The sequence below is a fragment of the Haliaeetus leucocephalus genome, unplaced genomic scaffold (assembly GCF_000737465.1).
Source record: "Haliaeetus leucocephalus isolate CR32 unplaced genomic scaffold, Haliaeetus_leucocephalus-4.0 Scaffold0, whole genome shotgun sequence".
NCBI classification, from domain to species: domain Eukaryota; kingdom Metazoa; phylum Chordata; class Aves; order Accipitriformes; family Accipitridae; genus Haliaeetus; species Haliaeetus leucocephalus.
Window position 1 is genome coordinate 15,426,776 of NW_010972436.1, and position 14,664 is coordinate 15,441,439.

Genomic DNA, 14,664 nt, shown 5'->3' on the forward strand with positions numbered 1-14,664 from the left:
GCGCGCCGCCGCGCCGCCGCCCCCGGGCTCTCCCCGCCGGCGACAGGATGGGCGGGGACCGACGGGTCCCGGCGCACCGTCACTTTCCGACCCCACCCCCCCCCGCCTGAGGAGAGGGCCTTGGTACAGCCCACTCTACGGCAAGCGCGGGCGGCCGTAATTCCCCCCAGCGGGCCGGCCGCGGGCCTCACGGCGCATGTCCCATCGGGCCGCCGCGCACGCGCTGCTCCTCCGTCGGCGGCCGTTCCCCTCCCGCGCGTGCGCGCTGCCCTCCCACCTGGGGCGACGAGGCTGGGACACCGCGCGGCCTGAAATGGAGTCGCGGCGGGCGGGCAGGGAGCCGGCGGGGCGCGGCGGCGCAGGCCGGCCTTCCGACCGCCTGTGCGGCTCCGCAGGCGCCGGGGAGGCCGAAGCCTTGGGCGGGGTCCCTCCCCCTGGAGCGGGACGCCTCGGTCCCCAGGGGTCCGTTTCCCCAGAAGGTGGAGGTGTCCCTGTCCCGCCGCGGAGGGAGCAGGCGGCCGGCTGGCCCCGGCGCCCAGCGGGGGCTTCCGACCGCGAATAAACCACTTCCAGCACCTGCTGAAGCGAGAGAGGGCCCCGTGCAGCTGCGGGGCCGTGCGGGGCCGGCCCGGCCCTGGCCGCCCGCCTGCTTCGGCTGCCTCAGCAGGGCTCCCGCCGCCGGCTTTGCCGTCTCCTTGGCGGAAAACGGCAACAAAAAAGTTTTGTTTATTTTGGAAATACCTAAGTAAAGTCACTGTGGAGACGAAGTAGTTTAAGGTCTTCACGTGCTCTGAGCGCACGTATTTTCCGTGTCAGGGATGGCCTATGTCTGATGATGCAGACACCTCCGGGACTTGCAGCGAGTCAGGACTGAACAGCAGTCTGCTGCTCTGGGAGCCCTCGCAACTCGCTCTCGTCCCGCTGCTTGCTCGCAGTAACTAAAGTCTGCTTCCTTCCACTTCGCAGGAAAGTGCAGGCCTGTTTCCTGAGCCTTGTGCCTGAGACAAAAACAGTGTGTGTTTTAAAGCCGTCTCCAGCTTTCATGGGGGAAAGGCTGCGGGACTGACAGATGAGAGAGAATGTACATCTGAAAACATGTAAAACCATAAAAAGTCAGGTGCGAAAGTGTAACTTTTTTATCGCTTTACCATGGCTCTGCAAGCTGTTTGGCAGAGGGATACCTATTGTAATTCCTAAGAGCGGGAGAAAGACATCTGATTCCTGAAGCCTGTTTCTCCTCCCCCTCTCCAAATGAACTGTGGGTTGGTTAGTTTAACTTGCAACGCTACAGAAACTCACACTTGAATTTTCGTGTGGCAGTTTCTTGCATCTTCCCTCTGGAAATCTGTTTTCCATCTTCTGATGCTCCTGAACCTATCCATTCTTACATACTCAGACAACTTTAAAGTATTTTCTTTTTAGTAACTGTATCCCTTCTCTGGGTAATGATTGCTCTTAAGAGATCCTTTAACAGATAAGTACTAGATTACAAAGAAATATGTAGTATCTCTTCAGGCTATTATATAATCTCCTTACTATTTTTCCCTTAGGTGCATGTGTACCATTATATCGTACAACATACTTTTCAGTACATGCTTTTTATTTCCTTTGAAAAAGGTATCCGTGTTCAGAAAACCTTAAAAATAGCTTACTATAAATTTGGCGCTTTCAGTTTGTTTTTCCTTTTAGAAAGTTCAGGTATGTGAGGGATAGGAGGACAATACGAAAATTAACTGTCACTCAAAAAAATCCCAAATTCAGTGTAGTAATTACAAATATAATTGCTGCATCACTCAAAATATAACACATTTATAATTCTAACTTCTTTTTTCTGTTATTTGGAGTATGTTTCCTGCCAGAGGGAAACCTGTGTTTGATTTCAGCCCACATGTTTGTTTGTTTAATTATGGAAATACCACACAGCTGCTCCTATTATGCAAGAGAGTTTTCATACCTGTATCCTCCTTTACGTGCTACTCAACTACTCTTTTTTTTCCTTTCCAACTGAAAATAGCAACACTGGAAATATACAGCTGGTACAGTGAGGTTGTGTTCTGAAAAGAGACTCAAAATTCTTTTACAGTCCTCCTCCTAACTTCCAGAACAAACTTCTTCAGGCCTCAATTATAGCCAGAGATCTATTTCTACATGTGCATGTATAAAACCACTGACTTCAAATTTTTAAATCTCTTTTTTTTCCTTGGTTGGGGAAAAATATTGCTTAGGCTGCTTTTTTATTAAAAGTCAAGTCCAGTTCCTCAGTTCTGCAGAAGCAAGCTTAAATATGTCTTGAATAAAGAAGCACTTTTATCAGAAAACAGAAAATCAAGTTCTAAAGGCATATGATAGGAGTGCTACCTCTGCAGTCTACGTTAAATAAGAGATTGTCATAGTGCATATTTCTGTATCTTTGTAAAACTGTATGTAGGTATCAGGTTTACATAATTATGGTACTCCAAAATATCTTAATTCTATGTTTATTCAAAAAGTATCGCATCTAATTGACATCAAATTTAAAAAAATATGAATATTTTAGGCTCTCAGTTTGGCAGTGGTCTTCTTGTGGACAGCTGTAAAAAAAAAAAAAAAAGTTGTCCAAAATTATGTAATAAATCAGGCAATTACATCAGCAGGTAGTACAGCCAATCAACTGTTAATGTTCACAGGATCAAAAGTCTGAAGTAAAACCTCTAAAAATCATGTAGTGTGGATATCAAGCCCTCAGCACCAACAGTGCTTTTCTACAGATGTATCACATTACTGAGTGTAGATATAGCCAAAGAGCATCAAAATGCAAAAATTTTTATATAATGACAAACACCCAGAATGTTTTCTGGAAATCTCCTTTCCATCCATTGCAGAGATTAGTCAGTACACTTGCCTTCAAGTAGTGAGCAATATTATGGTAACATTTTTTTTTTTTCCTTAAGATGCAGTAAGGAGATTCTAAAATAGGCTAATTCTGCATTTACAAAGTAGATTTCTAGAGCCGAGCTAGTCACTTTAGCTCCCCCTTTCATACTGAGAGAAGCAGGCAAGTCATTTACCTCATTTTAGATTTCTACATTGGGATGGGATAAATAGCATCCAAGGGTCTGTTATAAAGGAAACCCAGTGAGACTGGTTCAGATAAACTGCACCTTAAGTGTCTTGTTTTAAAACATGGATAGTATCAACCATAAATATGACTACAGATTGCTGCTGTGAATATATTTCTTGATACTGGCCAGATTTTAGGACCCTCTAGTACCCGCTGCTAAAGATAGCTGATCCAACTTCATTCCTGTCAAAGTGGAATAGAATCTACCATTTCATCTTTGAAAATTTGAATTTCAAATTTAAAAAGAATTGGGGGCAGGTTTTCTGGAAGTGCCTAAGTGACATAGAAAAATTAACAAGGACAAATGGAATGTCAAGGATACACATGCTTCTACAGCATTTCACTGAAAAATTAAAAGCATGTTAATGTGGAAAGTGTTACATAAAACCTATGCATGTTAAGGAGGTTTTCCAGAAATGTCTCTGCCTTAATATTTATGTTTTATTAAAGCTAAAAAAAGGATCCATTTAGAGTATCTAGTATAAGTATCTACAGAGACACAATTTTCTGGAAAACAGACATTTATTTCAGAAAGCTCTCCATTGTTCAAATTACTCAAAACTCATGTCAAAATAACTGCTTTTCCTGTTTTCAAATCAAGCCCTTGCCCATTTAATTTCCAGTGCTTACAGCTTTTTCATTAAGCCTTAATAATTTTGTCTGGTTTTTAATTAGTTTTATTAACTCCTTGTAGACATCTTAAACACCATTTCAACTTTCTTTATTTTCAACCTAAACCCGTTTTTTTTTTATATTTGCTGGTTTAACTCTCTTCTGTTTGCTGGGGGAGGGGGTTGTAACTTTCAGGTTTTGATTGTGGGGTTTGGGGGTTTTTTTGCAAGTATTAGATTGTACCTGTGGCACTTTCTCCTTTTTGTAGGACTGAAGGCTTTTTCTTTTAGTGGTAGCATTAGCAGCAAGCTTGTACAATTAAACTCTTAGAAGTTACGATATATTCTGGCACAATTACGCTATTTAATCATGCTGTGCAAATGTATCAATTGTACAAGATCATATTAGGTATCACAAGTTAGATGGCAGTTAATGAAAAGCATCCTTATCTGTACACTGCCCAAACTTTACACAGCACATACTTTCTACATTTCTGTTGTATGAGGAATTATTGTCCTGAGTTAACTGTTGCAAACTGGGAAGATAGGGGAAAAAATGTATTTTCAAATCTAATAATTTTGGGTGTTCAGCATGGGAGAATCATGTGCTGATTTTCTGAGATGACGAATAGTCACAGTTTCCATAGACTTTACGTTAGGTACCAAATCCTTACCTCTTCTGCAAACTCTGTTCTGGAAGACTGCAGCTGAGGAACTACGATTAGGGAAACACAATCAGGAGGAACATGAACATTCATTATTGCTTTTTATGTAAGGTATTTAAAAATTGTTCACAGATTTAAGTGTATTTAGGAAATAAGAATTTCTAAGTCCCAAAACTTTGTAAAATCTGGATACGCTTTTCATTAAGTTTCTTTGTCAAGACTGGCCAGAGAATTACCGCCTGAAAATAAACAGTAGGGTATTGCAGGAGTCCAAGATGAGCAAGCTGTGAGCTCTACTGCGTGTGCTGCTGAAGTCATCCTGTCACTCCCACAGTGCTGCCTGCATACCCCAAAGAACAAGGAGGTTCTACAGTCCATTAAGAAATAATTCTAATGTATCCATTCAGAACAAGACTAAAACTTGTGTGTATGCACCAATGCTTTACATGAGTGGATACATGATTTATGCATCAGTGAGGTTAATTCAGTGTTAACTCTGCAGTGGGGCTGCTCCTACTTGCTGAAACCCAGATGTTGATCAGGGGAATTAAGCCTGCTGTGCAGACATGCCCAAGAATACTGGCTAAGAAAGTTGCCATTTGACAAAGCTTAATCAATTAATGGAGTGTTCAGCAACCTTAGCCACGTCTTGCCACATTTCTTGATGACAGCAAATGTCCAGACCTACTTTTAATCCTGCTTAACCTGGGCTCAGTGTTATCTTTTGGCATCTGCAGCTAGTAGAGTCACAGATGGGTGACACAAACGGAAACTGGAAGTTGTCGTAGGATGGTCCTATGGAGAAGTCAACTTCTCAGTAAATTCCTATCAATTCTTTATCAATTGTTGTTTACAGTAGTGAGCTACACAAGTTAATTTGTAGTACATGCATACACCACCTTAAAACTTTGCCACCACGTATACAAATTTAACGTTTCTATGATTACATCTGCTATCAAGTCTGTTCATCATTCTAACCAGTACTGCAATATTTCCTGAAATCCCCCTGTTGTTTGTATGCATTTGTTTTCTCTTATCTGATACCTCTGTTTCTCTGTTTGTATTAACTTGTTTTCTTTTCTCTTATATAATAAATTCTTTTGGCAGGAGCTGCCTATTTTGTTTATGTTTATGCTACATCTAACACTGTATTAGTCTGGTCCAAAATTAGGAATCCCACGGGCCTATGATAATACAAACACTCTACGAAATACGGCACTATATGACTTACTGCTTTATTTAAAAGCTGTTTTACAGACTGCAATCGGAACTGACAGTAAATAGTCCACATTCACCACCACCACCATTTCATTTGCAGATGCCTTCCATATTACTATCTGCTCTTTTTGCCTCTGATTTCAAATCCCATTTTTACAGTAACAGATCCTTTAGTCTTTTTCATGTAGAGAAAGAGAATATTTGCTAAATTCTGAGCAAGTTACCTGTCTCTCCTTCCCTTGCAACCACATTCTTTATTTTTTGCACAAGGTTTATGCTGGATTATTCATCTTATATTCATGTTATGTTAAATTTTCACTAAATGAGCTACTCGGTCAGCAATATTGGTGCAGGTAATAATATTAAAATAATTTTAAAATATTTTTTTTTCTAAAAACAAGATAAATGAAAGCAGGAATAAACCTTTATTTCATTACAGCTATTTTTAATTTAGACTTCTGTTGTGGCCATTTGTCTTTCATGTGGTGACATACAAAATACAAGCATAAATTAAGCCTACCTTTTGTGATTATAAAAATACACAGTAATAAAGTATTAATCTTATAGCTTTCATTTTTTTTTTAAGTGTATGAAGAATTTTAAATGTGTGATTATTTTACCTTAAACCCCTTTAATGCTCGACAAGAAACGGAAGCTCACTGCAATCATGTCCACTAGATGGCAGTGCTGAATATATAAAAAATAGCAGTTTACCAGTTTAAACTTGCGCAACCTATACTAACAAGATCTACGTGTTTTTCTTCATGAAATAGGAAAATAAACAGAAGTTGACCTGTCCCAAGCAACATTTATTAGTTAGCCATCAACTGCTTAGTTTAACTCCCAGATTTGTTCTGTCCTTCCTTGGGACCTGAGGTTACTTGAAAAAAATTCACAAATGTCATTTTTTCCTTCATAATTAAAAAGGGGCACCAACTTATTTTCATGTCATTGTAGCTAAGCAGTTAAATTATCAGTATGTATGAGCAACCCTACATAATTTTCTTTTCCTATATTTTTTGCCAAAAAATTATTGCTAAAATAAATTGTTCTGTAACATTATTGACAAGTAAAATTGCGTATTTAGAACTCGTATGTGAAGATCAGTGAGTTGTAAAACTTTTATAATGCAGTAACTCTGAATCCAAATGATTCTACTCAGAGGACTTTTCAGCTTTAAAATAGCTTTATATGTGAGGTATCAAAATAGTAAAAGCTTTTGGAGCTTTCATTTGTTCCATTACAAGGTTGTATATCCTTCCTGTCCAGTGAGTGTATCAAATGCAGGTAGCTCAGGTACTTACTTTTATGGGCTGGGTGGAACTAGATATAATAATTTACTAACAAACAAGTAATCCAGCACTTAAGAGGTTTCCATGTTCCTATTTACCACATTGCTAATCTAAGCAAACTTGGAAAAAGAATAAAAGAGCTTCTAATGAAGCTTTTATACAACTTTTTTTCCGACTTGCTGAAAATGGAGGAGTCCCAGCTGAGTCATTACCTGGCTGGGTTTAAATTAATTATCAGGATTTTGCTTTCAGTGTTTTAATTTGAATATGAAACTACCCCTGAAGCTTACTACAGTAATAAGCTATTGTTTGCAGTTTTCATGCTTTAGCTTGTATGCATAAAATCCCAAAGATATTAGGTGTTACAAAAGTGCGGTAAGAGAGTACACAGAACTGTTAAAACATTATATATCATCTCTGTCCGCTGCATCAGGAAAATGAAAGAGCCACGTGAGGGCACTGTATGCAATAGAAGGAAAGTCAGCAAGTTCCAGAGTAAGTTATTTTACCTCTACCCATTCACGATTAAGAAATACATTTGTTTACATTATCAGCAGTGACCCAAACAAAACACTACAACCAGGCCAGTAGTCTAAACTCCCCTCCTTCCCCTTTAACTCAGAAATTGTGTAATTGCCTTCAGAAAGTGATTCAACCCCCTTTTTTAGCAGTATGACCACTTTTTTTTATAAAAGCTGCATAGATCATGTGCACCCCAGTAAAATCATATTAAAAATCACATAAAAATAATCCTTACAAGGAGATGCTTGTAACACAATGAAAAAGTATTGCTCAACTGATACTGTGAGAGGAAGGATGCTGCTTTATTTTTTGCTAGGCACAATGTTTTGGAGAACAGTGTCATGCAAATCTTGAGTGGTTCTACCACTATACTAAAAATGTAAACCCCAGCATACTGCTCTTTGACATCTGTGTTGGGGTATGTATAAATACACATAGGTGGAAGAAAAACATTTGAACTCTGTGATTGCACAACCCTTAGTGATGATGAATCTTAAGACAACTTAGCTTTGAGACAAGGTTGAATTTGCAGAGCTGTTGTTTCCAGGAAAAAAAAAAAAAGAACAAGTCATATCTGTCTTCACTAAAATATGATAAGAAACATCTAGTGCCCATTTCTAAAACATCATTTTCTAAATTAAACTAGACATCATTCTACTGAGAGTTTCCTCAGGTTTTTCTGAGAAAGTATTTTACAAATATATATATTTGTCTCTCAAATAGTTTAGTAAAACACATTTTTCATACTTAATGGAGACTGAAACCTCCTGTAATGTGCAAAAATGGTAGATAAACAGAATGAGAAAAAACATTTCATAAATAAGCCAGCTGGCAAAATAGCATCATCAGGGAGCTAGATTAGTTGAGCTAGCATTTGATAAAAGAGATTTCCTCTTCAGAGAAAATATGTTGCTTTAGCCATTTATATGTATTACTGGTACATTAAGAACTAACAGCTCTTGACATGAAAAAAATACAAAAGCTCTGTCACATAAACTACACTGTGAATAGCCTGATAATCTTCTGTTATACTGAATACTCTTCCATTTAATTATTTTTCACTTGTATCTCTTTCTTCTCTTTATAGCTCCCAGACACCTTTAGTTTGCATCTAGTGAGGTCCATTTATTCAGTTGCTTTTACTTCTTTTTTTCAGTCTTCAGTCTTGCTCTTCACTGTCATTTACAGCCATCTACCACCAACAAAAAAAATCTGCTCCCCCATGAAAAACAACCCACAGATGACTAGACAAATCTAGTCTACAGCCAGACTGTTAACCAAATGCAAACTCTTCTTAGTATTTTTTTCTTATTTACAGTGCATGTTTTCAAATGAATATGAGACTTTATATGCGTTTGTCTTTTCCTGCATTATCTGAATGGTTGATGTCATTCACCTTTGTGTGAGGTAGTTTCTCAGTGCCTCATTAGTGCCTGGCATATTACTGCATTGTCTTACCTTGCTTTACAGGATCAATCTTTTGCAACGCGTGACCATATGCAAACAACTAGTGGTATGCACATTCCTGTGGTACAGTATATTCACATTAAGCTACCTGAGCCTTTTTAAACCTTTCAGGAAAGTTTTCATACTGGCAAATAACTGTTTTCTGTGTACTTTTAACATGGCCTATTCAGAAGACTTTCAATAGTAGAGTTTTATGTATTTAAATTTTAAATAGAACTCAAAGCAGTTGTTTGGAAAGTGACATCAATTAATATCTATGTTGTACCTACAAAATAATGTTTCACACAAACCTTATACTTTTCAGCAAAGAAGCTCAAGGATCGCTAAAAACAGTAATAAATTGTAAATGGTGAAGAATACTGTGAAGTACGTATTATGTTCATGTTATGAGGAAACAATTACCTAGAGAAAGTTCATTATTCAGCAGAGGAAATGAGAAAATTTCATATAATAGATCTCAGTTGCCATCCTTTTTTTCTGCTGCAGTAGAAATACCATCATGCATATATCTTGAACTCACCAGTCAATCCTTTAAACATTTCAGCCACCTTACCCTGTTACCAAGTCAGAATATTATGTTTCCACTATAATCATTTCTCTCATGAAATGAGTAAGCGACAAATGAGTACACAGGAATTCATAGAATGTCAAGTTACTTGCCAAACTATGGATTTCACCATTTTTTTTATTCATTCTGGCTCCAGTGTGCAGGGAGACAACAGTGCTGGAGACCTGACCTAGGAACGGTAGATGAGAAAACAGACACTGTGAATCGTGTCAATTCTTCTCATAAAGCTTTTCTTACAAACACCACACCAAATATCTAACTACACATTCACAAATCATTTTAGTTGTTTGTGTTGTTGTTCAAGCAGTGATTACTAACGTGACCACATTTTAGCTGCTAGTGTACTCTGGTTTACTTTGGCATGTTTCGGTGCATCAATAAGTACCCCTCCTTTCAAACTACAGGACATACCAGAGAGTAGCGTACCACTTGTGATTCCTGTTTAGTATTTATATAATCAGATTTCTGATTACAAATCCTAAAAAAGTAAAAAAAAAAAAAAAAAACAACCAACAAAAAACCCACAAACAAACCACATTGAAATGTTGTATTTCAGACTGTACATCTGTGCTTTGGGGTGTAAAATATTGTAGCATTACTGCAAGTTATTATCCAAAATAAAATCATTACAAACCCAAGAAAATCAAAGTAGTAATATCTTAAAAAATGGAACTAGATTAGTACTTGATACTCCCTTCAACAACAATAACCTCCATGCCTTCCAAATAAAGAAATCCTGTTGTTTACATGATGCAAGGCAGTGTAGATCTAGCTGAGGTACTGCAAAGCCTCACAGCTGTTAGGCCATACTTCTCACTAAGCCATACCTGGGACTCCTCAAGGCTATTGCTTCCTGTGCTTCTGGCTTCTGCAACCTACAAAAGTCAAGGCAGTATCTTAGCACAGCACTAATTTAGGCAGTATCAATTTTCAGAGGTTCCAGTGATGGGCGGTAGCAAAAAATAAAGAGCAAAAAGATCAGTAATTTGCTCTTATAGTACTCACACAGTCACTCAGTCTTACTTCCATCTTAACATAGTTTAGGAAGGCAAACATAACTAAATACTTATAATCCTTAAAATACAGATGTGTAACGCTTTTTTAAAACCTATATATATTTGGGGAAAAAAATTACAAAGCTTTTACCTTCTACAATATTGTTCAATATTTGCCTTTTTAAGGGTGTGCCATTTCTGTTTCTATTTGTAAGCCAAGAGAAATACGTATTTTTCTTGCATTGCTAGCAGTTTATAAAAAAGAATAGGTAAAATAAATAATTAGTCTTATATTTTATATTCATTACAGTATTTTGTATTTTATACTCCTTACAGTGTACTTCTTGCCTAATCTGTTCTCTGTTTCAGACAGATCAGGATTCTGTTGCAGCATGAGGGTATTGGTTACTTCTGACTTTCATCACACTTTCAAAATAGGTTGTGAAAACAGTGGCTGTGTGTTGACTGCACTTTCCTGTGACCACTCTACAAGTTCTGCACTTGTCCTTCTACCCCTTTAGAGGCAATGAAAGAGCAGAGGTAGGGTTATTTAATGACCAGCTAAAACTTGAGTGGTCTGCGAAGAGATCTGTGGTGCAATTATTTTATGGTAATTCAGTCTCTTCTACATTCATATACCCAATAAGGAATTAATTTATGACCTGTAACAATTATAAACATGCAATCTTTAAGGAGACAAAGATGTAGACATCAAATATCAGATTGCATAAGTGAAGAAAAACAGAATTGTTTAGAAAAGCCTAACAGTGAGCTTCATTAAGTGTTACATGAGACTACATTTACTGGACATCTTTTAGCTAAGCATCCAGTGGGAATCATTTCTGGCATAATAAACTACCTATAAGTTATAATTTTCTTCATATAAATAACACTTAGGGCATTTCAGACATAATTTGAATAAAGGTTTTTCTTGAACCTAGAAGTTGTATTTCATCATTCCTAAATGTTTAGGATGTGTAGGTGTGGAATGGGCTGGAAAGAGATATATGTAACACACCAAATGGCTCTAGGATGAAAAGAAAGCACAGAAAAAAAACATTTAAACACCAGTCAAGATAGCAATACTGGGATCATTTCTATAATGCATCATCAAAGCAAAATTATAAAATATCAGTATTATTTCAAATAGAATGCCAGCCTATTTTTCTGTCAGTCTAACCTATATTATCTTCAAATGTCTGGATTCTAATTAAAAAGAAATTCACAAACAATATAAGTTGCACCCCCCTTTTTCTGTCTTTACTTATGCCATGGCAATCCATGAACTTCTCTACAAGAAAACTACATAGGTGTTTCATAAGATTATAACTGAAACGCACCAAGTTCTGTGAAGACCCAATACATAAAATCAGTTGTCTGAAGATTACGTAGGTGGCATTCATATTGATGTAATAGGCATTGGTGAAGTATTTATGTTCTCTGCAAAGAGTATCATGTTTCTTTTGGTGTCAGTGCCAACTGATGTTGCTCCAACTCCCTGCTCGTATATTACCCCTCCCTCGGTTGAGGTAGTACTTCTCTCTATGTGATGGTACAGTGGACTAGACTTAAGAATTGATCCAGGCTGAAAGAAACTTTCTTTCTGGATATATTGTATCTAACTCAAATTACTTTCCCAGACAGGGTTCTGGGTTGCCCAAGCAGTGCTGTCAATGTAACTGAGCAGCTGGGAACGAGATGCCAGAGGCAACTGGGGCTGCTTAAATTGATACTGCTCTTCCAGTTACACTTTTAACTTCTCTTTACAGAAGTTCTGACTTTGCCCACCAAAGCCAAAAAACAATCAAACAGCAACTGCTACTGAACTGTTGATACTTCCTTAAATCTGCAGGACATAGCATCAGGTTGGACATTTCAGGTTAGAGAGGAGATGACCCAGGTAGTCATTCTGATGGCAGCAAAGTGCCCGGATTTCAAATTTATGTTCACAACCATCTTATGTAAATTATGACAATCATAATGAATCCTGACCTGTGCGGTCTTCTTATGGATTGCTTTGGGTCTTAGCATTTGAAATTAAATTGGTTCATATCAGGGATTAATACCAATTTAATTAGAATCATTTAACTTAAAGTGATGCACTTTTGTAGCAAAGGTCGTTCTGGCCTCAGCTAACAAATACAGTGCCCCAACCCTGCCACAGTAAGAATGCAACACTTCTTCATTGCCCTTCTCTTCCAGCGCACCAACCTCAGTAAGCCATATCAAGAACTGAAGCGGGTTAGTCGTTCATCTTTATACCACTGAGGACTAACTCCCCTTGGCAGTTCACCCACTCCTCTGATACACTTCATTAAATTATCAGACAGAAGAGGTATAAATAGTAATAAATTCTTAGTTAAACATTTCAAAGCTGCTTATGACTTACTTGAAAACGAATAGAAAATAACTACTTTTCCAAATCCACACTGTAAGAGTTCCACGGAAATTCTCAGCTTGTTTATAAATAACTGACTCCAGTGGTTTCCATTATTTAACACACTCATTCGAAATTTCTTCCTGTTTGTAATCAGAATTCTACTCTCAAAAATATTTTTGAGGTGCTACTAGTATCACAACAGCTACTCCTGGCTTCTTAAGTATACTGAGCAAAGACGGAATTTCTTCCAAAGGCTTCAGCAGAGTTATTCTCAGTAGTTTTATACTTGCTGGCTCATTTGATTATCTTATTATTCTATCAAATATTTTCTAACTGACCAGAGGTTTTCTAATAAAACACATCTTTTGATGAATGAGCATAACGATATTGTACCTAGTGAGTTAGCTGTCAAACCAGAAGGTTATTAATCATGGGAGGAAAAACTCCTATTTAAAAGCCTGAAAAGACACGTTAAATATATGCAACAAACAAAAGGAGGGAAACAGAACTCAAAACAGGAAGGGGGTGTTGTTCAATATTTCAACAAAGGAAATGTAGGATGAAAACTGAAAAGTTGCGTAAGCAATAGGGGCATTAAATTTTTTGTATTCTTTGCACTGGACTATGATTTTGATAGCTGTGTCAAATAACTTCTGTGAGGCAAATTAACAAACCTAAATGCTTAAAGGCAAAACCCTTTGCAAATAAATATAATTCATCTTTCATGAAGTCAGAGGTAAGAGTTATTTGACTTTTTTAAACACAGGAAAGCAATACCTAGATTCTCTTCACTCCATGAATAAGGCTGAATATTTGACCTGTACAGACATACTACCAATCCTGACACACACATCCTCCAATTCTTTAATCACAATGAGTGACATGAAATTAACTTAGGTTTTTCATTCTTATTTACCACACTATTGAATAGTTTCTCACAGAAAAAAAAATTACATAAAAATGGGTGAAAACATTATGCAACTTCAGAATACAAGTGGAGTGATGTATAGATACGTAATTTAAAATGTACTTTAGTACTCATCCCTTCTGACACTACTTTGTAAAATACTGAACAGCAGTAAGACACAGGATGTTAAAACTCCTCTAGCAACCGAGTTTAGGGCCCAAGAATTTATACCACTTTACTATTATTAAAACTGAGAATACGGGCCTTACGCTTCCTGGAACAAGAAACGCTCAAACACACAGCACAAACCAAACATGACTCATGACATTTGAACGTATCCTGTGGCAGCGGGCAGGGAAAGACGCACGTAGCTCCCGTTCGTTATCTGCCGGCAGCTGCCGGTTTATTTGGCCGAACAAACGCAAAACACGATGCCATACTTCAAAAGGAAAAATACGCACAATTAGGAACAACTGATGTGAGGAATGTGCTTTTTCAGTCAACAGAAGAATTTAAACACAAGCTGCGGGCACTAGCTCGGCGGGCTGGCTGTCCCAGCGGCCGGCTGCCTGCCGGTCCCCCAGCAAGCTTCCTTGTACCTCACCACTCCGGCACCGCCGAGGGGACAACCAGCGCTTTGTGCGGCGACCCCGCTCCCGGGGGACGGCTCGGGGAGAGCGCCAGCGCCAGCCCCGCCTCGGCTGGGCTCTGCGGGGAGGCCGCTCCGCCGAGGCCCAGACCACCACCGCCCTTATCGGCGGAGCCCGGCCGGCCGGCGGGGAGAGCGGCCGAGCACCGCGCCCCCGCTATCGCGCACCTTCGAGTGCGAACCCCGTCCGGGGAGCGAGGCCTCCCCCCGGCCGCCGCTGAGGACGCCCCGGCCCGAGCCGAAGCGGCCCGGCGGGGCCGGCCGTGGCCCAGCTCCACACGACCTGCGCG

General features: G+C 39.0%; 1 protein-coding gene across 1 annotated transcript in view; it reads right to left on the reverse strand.

Moving 5' to 3' along the window:
- Positions 1 to 118, reverse strand: part of CUL2 (cullin 2) — a 54,775-nt gene extending 54,657 nt beyond the window's left edge. Inside the window, exon 1 of the mRNA XM_010585372.1 lies at positions 1 to 118. This exon is cut by the window's left edge and continues 2 nt beyond it. The gene's annotated coding sequence lies outside the window, so the exon portion shown is untranslated.
- Between the last annotated feature and the right edge of the window lie 14,546 nt (positions 119 to 14,664).